The sequence below is a fragment of the Podarcis vaucheri genome, assembly GCF_965113315.1.
Source record: "Podarcis vaucheri genome assembly, chromosome: 17".
NCBI classification, from domain to species: domain Eukaryota; kingdom Metazoa; phylum Chordata; class Lepidosauria; order Squamata; family Lacertidae; genus Podarcis; species Podarcis vaucheri.
The window spans coordinates 40,219,054-40,227,267 of record NC_138755.1 but is presented as its reverse complement, the minus strand read 5'-3'; the positions used below and the strand labels follow the sequence as shown (position 1 = coordinate 40,227,267).

Below are 8,214 nucleotides of genomic sequence, written 5' to 3'. Positions count from 1 at the left end.
ACACCCTGAAAGGATAGTGCGCTGCGACCCGACCTGAATGGGTTTCGTGGGCTCGACCCATTTCATCAAGGTCTCCCGCAGTACCCAAGGTGCCACAGGCCCTTGGTTGCTTTTCTTAGGCTAGAGCGCTTGCCCTTTGGGACTCTGCGCCTGGGCGTGTGGGGAAGGGGCTCTGAATCCTCACCCACAAACAGCCGACCTCTTGGCAAGCTCCCCGGCAGCCCTATTCAAGCTTAGGGAACCTTTGGGTAAGGGGGTTGCGCAGAAGAGTAAAAAGCGCAGAGGGGAGGTCAGCCGCAGGCCGTTTTGTTGTCAGCAGCCACACCTCCTAACTGAGAAGCGGTGAGGGAGGGGGGTTGTTTAAACAATGGCCAGGGAACTGCCACCCTCTTGCGCAGTTTTCTACCCCCCTGCACGCACCCCTCCCGAGGGAGGGGGCTGTTTCTAGGTTGAACTTTGCTCTCTAGCTGTGTCGAGCTCCCCATCGGCACGGGTGGAAATCCGCGCGATCTGCAGCGCCATCCCAAAGGCAACCTCTCTCTCTGCTTTGCGCCGTGGCGAGAGAAGATGCCACGCAGTCGGGTGGCACCCAGTGTGCGCAGGCAGGTGCGCCTGCTTTCCGAGGAGGCAGGAGCGGGTGTCCGGCGTGGTCGAAACCGAAGGCCGGTGGAAGCAGCTGGCGAAAGGCAAGCGGCCCCTCTTTGTCACCGCCTGAGAGCTGGGCAAGACGCGGGCGAGGATGGATTTGGAAGGAGGCAGAGCAAGGCGAGACTCGGCCAGGGTGGAGTGCAATAGGGCTGCTTCGTTCGGAGGGCCTAGCGCACAGGCTAAAGCTCCGCGATCCACAAGTGGCGCGCAAGGGCCGCGCAGAGTGCGAACGGAGGCTTCGCCAGCGCGCTTTCGAAACTTTTCCGTTATAGACTAGATCAAATGCAACGACGGCTCCCTCTGCTTCAGGCTGCCTTAGTGAGAAATCTCGACGGCGTTCCCCTCAGGCCTTCAATCCTTCCCCGCAGTAAAGTTTTAGAGGTTTTCGAGCGGAAAGCCGCGCAGTGGATAGTCTCCCCGGCGTCTTTTATGGAAAGGAGTGTTGGGGAGAGGAGAGACCAGGCCAGCGTCGCGCAGAGCGAGAAAGGGCAGCGGGGCGCTGAACTCTGGTTTAGGGGATCTGGAAGAACGAATTAAGCTGCGTACAAGAGAAAGTGGCAGAAGCACCCTTGCTCCTCGGTGCCTTTGGGTAACCGACGTTCGTTTCTATGGGGCTGGCGCAGGAGAACCTCCCAGAGGCTGGCGCCTGCAACGCATTTACTAAGAGTTCGGCTGAGATAGTGGCTGGATAACTGGGCATCCAGGACCCTGAGGCTGAATTTTTGCGGGAAGTAATTTCTCTCTTAGGCAAAGCGCTGCATTCTTAAGAATAAAGGGAGAAGGCAGAGGTCGAACTGGTTTCTTTTCCGTTGTTTTAAAACAAATGATGGATATGTCCTCCTTGCTTTTTGGAGGGCGAAGAAAGCTCATGCAAGGGGCGGGGACAGCAATGTATAATTTCATCTTTGGTTTCAATGGTTGCGACGGTCTTCTTCGCACTTCTGGTGGTGATCACGTTGCTTTCACAAACGCAGATGCTGGATCTCTCAATTCTCCCACGTCCTTCTTTCCCTAGGGTGTTCAGATAAAGGCTACGATCCCAGGAAGCCCTGCTAAAACCAGTGGGATTTTCTTCTGGGTAAACCATTAGATCCAGACATTCACTGCCTTTCCTTGCTTTTGCGCTGAAGTACCACCCAAGTGGGCCCGTTAAGACCGAGTGTTTCTGAGAATGTTGCAGCTGACGAACGCTGCTCCATGGCGGGAAGCACAGCGCAGCATTTGCACGAAATCTCTTGGCAGAGAGATCCCTCTTCCGTGCATTCTCTCTCCTGCACCCCACAGTGCCCCGTCTCCCTCTCCGCCTTCAACGGCTTGGGCTCTGCACATCTCGGTTTTATTAAAATACCGGTAACCATTAACTTCTGACACCGTCTGGATAGCAGCAGCACCCTTCCCTGCGCACTGACGCCTGTAGCAAAGATTTGTACACTGCGTTTTTCAGTGGACGACCCGCAAACGTATTGCCGTTTTGTTTTGTTTATTCTTCCATTATTTTCAACACACTTTTTATTTTTAGTTAGACTGGCTTCCAAAGCACCTGCTTTCAAAGCTTGAGGCTGAATGCCATCATGTTTTCTTGGGTAATCTGTCTTTGAAGGATCATGGTTAAGTAGGCATGAGAAAAAGTTTTTTTTTTTTTTTTTGTTCTTTGGCCAAGTTTATGGGCCACCAAAAATTCCCCCTTACTGTTGTGGGATTCAGAAGTCACAAAAGTCAAATGAGTATCACCTGCAATTTGGCCCCCAGAAATTCCAAGGCTCCTGCTATGCTATTCAGCCAACTAATTCTAAGTGGTATCCAGTTTCTCGAAATACTCAATATACAGACATTCCCACATTCATTTCATTATGTGACATCATCAGAGCAAAAGGGGCCTATCAGCTGGATTCTATGCATGCTTATAGGAACTGCACTCCAATGCACAAAATGGGGCTTACTTTTGAGTCGACATGCATAAGACTGCTGCCCTTCATATGTTGCTGTCAAAAGATTATTTCAAATTCTGAAAGTACTATTTCATTTCTGTTTTTAATCCGAGTTTGAGATTTCATTCCATATTTCAAATTAAGCAAATGCTGTAGCTGATTTGGGCACTTTTGTCCTGAAGTAAGAAACCTCACCATTCCATGTAAACAGCAGCATTGTATGTCAACAGACCAGAGTGACAGAGCAGGCCATTTTCTAAAATATATTTAACATTTTTGCTTTGACAGGGCCAGGCGACTAACAGTGAGGTACAGTTGTTACTGTTAAGTCCATTGAAAAACTATTTCTAAATGCATTTTTTAAAAGCCACCTATCATGCGAAAGGCTGGGCTGGATGAATCCCAAGCCGGAATTAAGATTGCCGGAAGAAATATCAACAACCTCAGATATGCAGATGACACAACCTTGATGGCAGAAAGTGAGGAGGAATTAAAGAACCTTTTAATGAGGGTGAAAGAGGAGAGCGCAAAATATGGTCTGAAGCTCAACATCAAAAAAACGAAGATCATGGCCACTGGGCCCATCACCTCCTGGCAAATAGAAGGGGAAGAAATGGAGGCAGTGAGAGATTTTACCTTCTTGGGCTCCATGATCAGTGCAGATGGTGACAGCAGTCACGAAATTAAAAGACGCCTGCTCCTTGGGAGAAAGGCGATGGCAAACCTAGACAACATCTTAAAAAGCAGAGACATCACCTTGCCAACAAAGGTCTGTATAGTAAAAGCCATGGTTTTCCCAGTAGTGATGTATGGAAGTGAGAGCTGGACCATAAAGAAGGCTGATCGCCGAAGAATTGATGCTTTTGAATTATGGTGCTGGAGGAGACTCTTGAGAGTCCCATGGACTGCAAGAAGATCAAACCTCTCCATTCTGAAGGAAATCAGCCCTGAGCGCTCACTGGAAGGACAGATCGTGAACCTGAGGCTCCAATACTTTGGCCACCTCATGAGAAGAGAAGACTCCCTGGAAAAGACCCTGATGTTGGGAAAGATGGAGGGCACAAGGAGAAGGGGACGACAGAGAATGAGATGGTTGGATGGTGTTCTTGAAGCTACCAGCATGAGTTTGATCAAACTGCGGGAGGCAGTGGAGGACAGAAGTGCCTGGCGTGCTCTGGTCCATGGGGTCACGAAGAGTCGGACACGACTAAACGACTAAACAACAACAAATGAATGATCTTCCCAAGGCAGTTATAACTGACCTCCATCCAATGACCTACAAGCCCTGCTGCATAGGCAGAAACCTATGCAAAACACGCATGATGGTGTCACATTGCAAGCCTTTGCACATGTTGCACAAGTTTCCAGGCTCTGAAAATGGTCTACGCTGTAGAGCATCTGCAGATTCAGACCATTCCCATCCTGAGTAACAATTCATTGGAATCATGAAAATTAATCCTATTCTGAAAAACCTGCCAGCATAAAAGTAGTAATTATTGAGCATAGCAATTGAAAACAACTGATGTGGGTCAAACAATGTAGGGCCCAGTTTGTTATCATGAAGATATTATCCTTGTGAGAAGCTGTAGAAATCTGTGAGGAGGCACACTCTTTCCCTCCACCTCAAGTGATTTTAAAGATCAGTTTCAGATGCTCACTTTAGTAATTAAACTCCTTTAATAAAAGATTGGGGCTGTAAGACTAAGCATTTTTACTAGCAGGCAAATCCCACTGAGTATAGTGGGATTTACTTCTGAGTTAAAACACTTTGGTTTGCACTGTTGGAATTCCTGCACCACTCCGTCTTCTCCACTTTATTTTTTAGCTCTTCTGACCTCCCTGAAGTTAGACTACATTTCCACTCTCACCACTCTATACCTACTATAGACCAGAAGATGGGAAAGACCTATATTTCTCTAGTAAAGTGTATGATTAGCTAAATCAGGTGGTATCCTGTCCAGATCTGTTGGACTGCCATGCAGCTGAGCTAGAGGAGAGCACGCAATTATAATTGACAGCTTCAGAGTAAGTGTATAAACAAAAGTTATTGATGTTGAAATCAAAAGGCCTAAATGACATGTTTTCCTCCACAGTCCACACTCCCTGCAGCTCTCCCACTTAAAATTTCCTAGAGTTGTGCAGAAGATAGGATGGCAGAGGAGAATTGACCCCTTTGAGCCTATGGAGAGCTGTGACTGAGATTCTAGCCATTCCCTTAAATGGCTGTTTTCCTGTAATGCCAATAAAGTATATATTTCACCTGGAATGCATCATCACCTGCAAAAGTTGGGCATCTCCAGAACTGCAAACTTCAAGACGTTTTCTAAAGAGTGGGGGAGGGACTTTGTTGAACTTAAAATTGACCTCTGAGTAAGTCCACAAAGAATTGTGCTGTAACACATTTTCACACAAGACCCCTGAAGAGCGCTTCTCTCACGCTAGTTTCACCAGTTATGAAACTGTGAGATGGAAAGCCAAGGAAGAGAAACTCAAAATTCAGTCTTCTGACCAGTGTTTGCATTTTACCTTTGCAATATCAATTGGTTTTTTGGGGGGACGGGGGACCAATTTAAATCTCTGGCGTGCAAATGCCTTCGAAGAGGGCATTTGAATAAACATTCATTTGGATGAATGTGAATCTAGAAAAGGGGATATATATATATATATATATATATATATATATATATTAAGAAAGGAAAGATGTGCATACATATCGGTGCAAGTTATTTAAAAAAAAAAGAGGGAGGAAAAGCGGATTTCGAGCGTCACCCTAACAAACTTCACAGAGACGCAGGGCAGAAAATGGCAAAAAAGCAACTGGCCTCTTCCTTGTCTCCCTTCCACTAAGCGCTTTCAAATGGCCCTCCTGGATGTGAATCCGTCTCCTCTCCTCGCCCTTTCCACGTCCACGAAAACCGGCCCCGGAGCATTTCCAGCCCCGCTTTCCCCCCTCGCAGCGCGCCGAGCTCCGCAGGAAACTTCTCCGGCCTCCCGAGCCGGACACTCCCGGGGCTCCATTGCAGCCGCCGCCCCCGCCGCCCAGGGAGGCCCCGAAGGCCGCCTTTCGCCGCCGGCCGCCCCGAGATTGGCGCCGCGGCCCTTTGCCGAGCCAAGGCCGCGCCGGCCTCTCTCTGACCCGGCCCCGGTCCCCGGGAGGCCGCGGCGGCCAGGAGGCCTGGGGTTCCAGAGAGGCGGCTTGCTGTGCCTGCCCCTCGGAGAGGCCCGGAAACCTCCAGGCGGCGGCGGCAAGGAAGAGGCCTCGGAGGAGGCCTGAGGAGAAGGCGGGGAGCAGGCAAAATGGCGGCGAGGAGGAAGAAGGGCCCGCGCGGCCTCTGCTCCCGGCGCGGCTTTCCCGCCTTGCTAGGCCGGCGGCTCTGGGCGGACTCTGGGCGAGGCCGCCGGGGATGGTGGGGACTGAGGGGGCGCCGGAGTCAGGCGCCGAGGTCTCCGGCCTCTACCTCACGGAGCCATTTCCTTCTCCCCGGCTGGTTACCTCACGGACCCGGCGGCCCAGGACGGGCAGCATTTTTTTAAAAAAGGGGCCTCCATTATGGAGCTGCTGCTTCCGACTGAAATGATCTTGACGGGATGTAGCCTCAGTGGCGTAGCGTGGGGGGCGCAAATCCACGGGTTAGGGGGCGCGAATTACTTGCCTTGCCCCGGGTGCTGACAACCCGCGCTACGCCACTGTGTAGCCTTATGAGGCTTTGCCCTCGGGTGGGAAAAATATTGCGCCCGGGAAAGGGAAGTGGGAGTCAACAGACACTCAAGGAATAAAAAAAAAATTCCTTCCAGTAGCACCTTAAAGACCAACTAAGTTAGTTCTTGGTATGAGCTTTCGTGTGCATGCACACTTCTTCAGATACACAAGATGCATGCACACGAAAGCTCATACCAAGAACTAACTGAGTTGGTCTTTAAGGTGCTACTGGAAGGAATTTTTTTTATTTTGACTATGGCAGACCAACACGGCTACCTATCTGTAACTCAAGGAATAGTTTCGGAGAAAAGGCTTTTATTTCTACCACCCGTGAACTGGTAGAAGGAGCAAGTGTGATAAGTCACAAAAAGCATGCACGAAGTTCACAATCATGTGCACAAGCATATATACCCCTTTCCAGTTCCTCCTTTCTCCTCCCTCAGGAGTCCTGCCCCATGTTGAGGTTCCTCTGAGCATGAACAGAAAGCTGCCTTGGGACTATTGTGGACTCTTGGCACCCTTCCCAGGAAAGGGGAATGAGAGCCTTGCCTTCAGCGTGTTCAGATGTGTTGCAACTAGAAGGAGATCAGATTCGTTTCTCAGGCCTGAGTATTCTTGGCAATGACAGAGTCTATTCATTAGCCTTTAAAAGTAACATTTTGCCTTTTGCCACAGCATCTTGTGATAGAGCAGAGGAGAGCAGAGAAAAGCTGCTTTGGATTTTTAGAAGGCAAAAGGAATTCTGGACAGTTTTGAGGCCTGGGGTGATTTCACAGACAGGATTTGGGTATCCTGTCCCTTCAGGGAAAGGGGTGACATGGGCATCTGATGGGGAGAAGAATATCTTGCCAAGTGACCCAGACATCTGGGAGCGTGGAGGTACAGTGGTACCTCGGGTTAAGAACTTAATTCGTTCCGGAGGTCTGTTCTTAACCTGAAACTGTTCTTAACCTGAAGCACCGCTTTAGCAAATGAGGCCTCCCGCTGCTGCCACTGCGTGATTTCTGTTCTCATCCTGAAGCAAAGTTCTTAACCCGAGGGACTATTTCTGGGTTAGCAGAGTCTGTAACCTGAAGCATCTGTAACCCGAGGTACCACTGTACTTGCACAGCCTTTGTTTCTGGCTGGTAGCAGTAAGAAGCATAACCTGGATATCCACCTGGTGGTCTTTGGCATTTGCTCCCCCCCCAAAAAAAAAAGCACGCACAGACCAGCAAATTTCAGCATTTATGAAGGCTTATTTAAATCTCTTCATTCAGCATGGGAACGTAATTGGAGGGAGGGGAGCTAGGAGACACTACTGTAGATGCATACGGTAAGTTTCCCGACAAAAAATACCATTATTTACATCATAATGTGCTACGTTCTTAGACAAACACCCGTGGCATCTTCCATTAAAATCGCACCTGGCGATGTATAGGCAAGGGTGCAAGTGTAGAAGCAGCAGCTATAATATAGAAATGCAATGGGAAACGTCTGAATGCTGCTCAGTGCCCACGGGCAGCTTCAAGGCTCTGGCGCTCCCTTCGCCTGGTTCCTTGTTTTGGGGCTGGAGTCCCAAAGGCGCCTTGGAGACGCCGCCTCCTTCCAGCAACTCCTGCAGCCAAGCTGGTGTGCCAAAGGTAGTTGCTCTGCTTTCCTTTGGACCCCCATCGGAGAGGCTGAATACACACGATACACACCACCCAGGCTTGCTCCAGGTCACTTCGGTGCAGGCAAACGCAGCAAAAGCAAACACGGGAGGCAGCAGTTGCATCTTGGTCTCTGCAGCCACAGCAGGCGCTGTGATTCTCCAGCAGTTCGTCTTGGAGGCGCATTCCGTTGTCTCCGGAGGAAGGAGGATGCCAAGAACGGTTTGGGCTGGGCAGCCCTCAAAATAAGGCACCCTCAAAAGCGAGGGTTGCACTCCTGACAAGCCTGTCGCAACAACAGAGCGCC

The 8,214-nt window shown here is 49.8% G+C and overlaps 1 long non-coding RNA gene across 1 annotated transcript; it reads right to left on the bottom strand.

The window, feature by feature from the left end:
• Positions 1-413: 413 nt before the first annotated feature.
• LOC309522712 lies at positions 414-5,126 on the bottom strand. The gene is made up of 3 exons (XR_014215162.1): positions 4,941-5,126; positions 3,798-4,048; positions 414-2,947 (listed from the first exon to the last, which is right to left on the bottom strand). It is a non-coding gene; the product is annotated as an uncharacterized lncRNA (long non-coding RNA).
• Between the last annotated feature and the right edge of the window lie 3,088 nt (positions 5,127-8,214).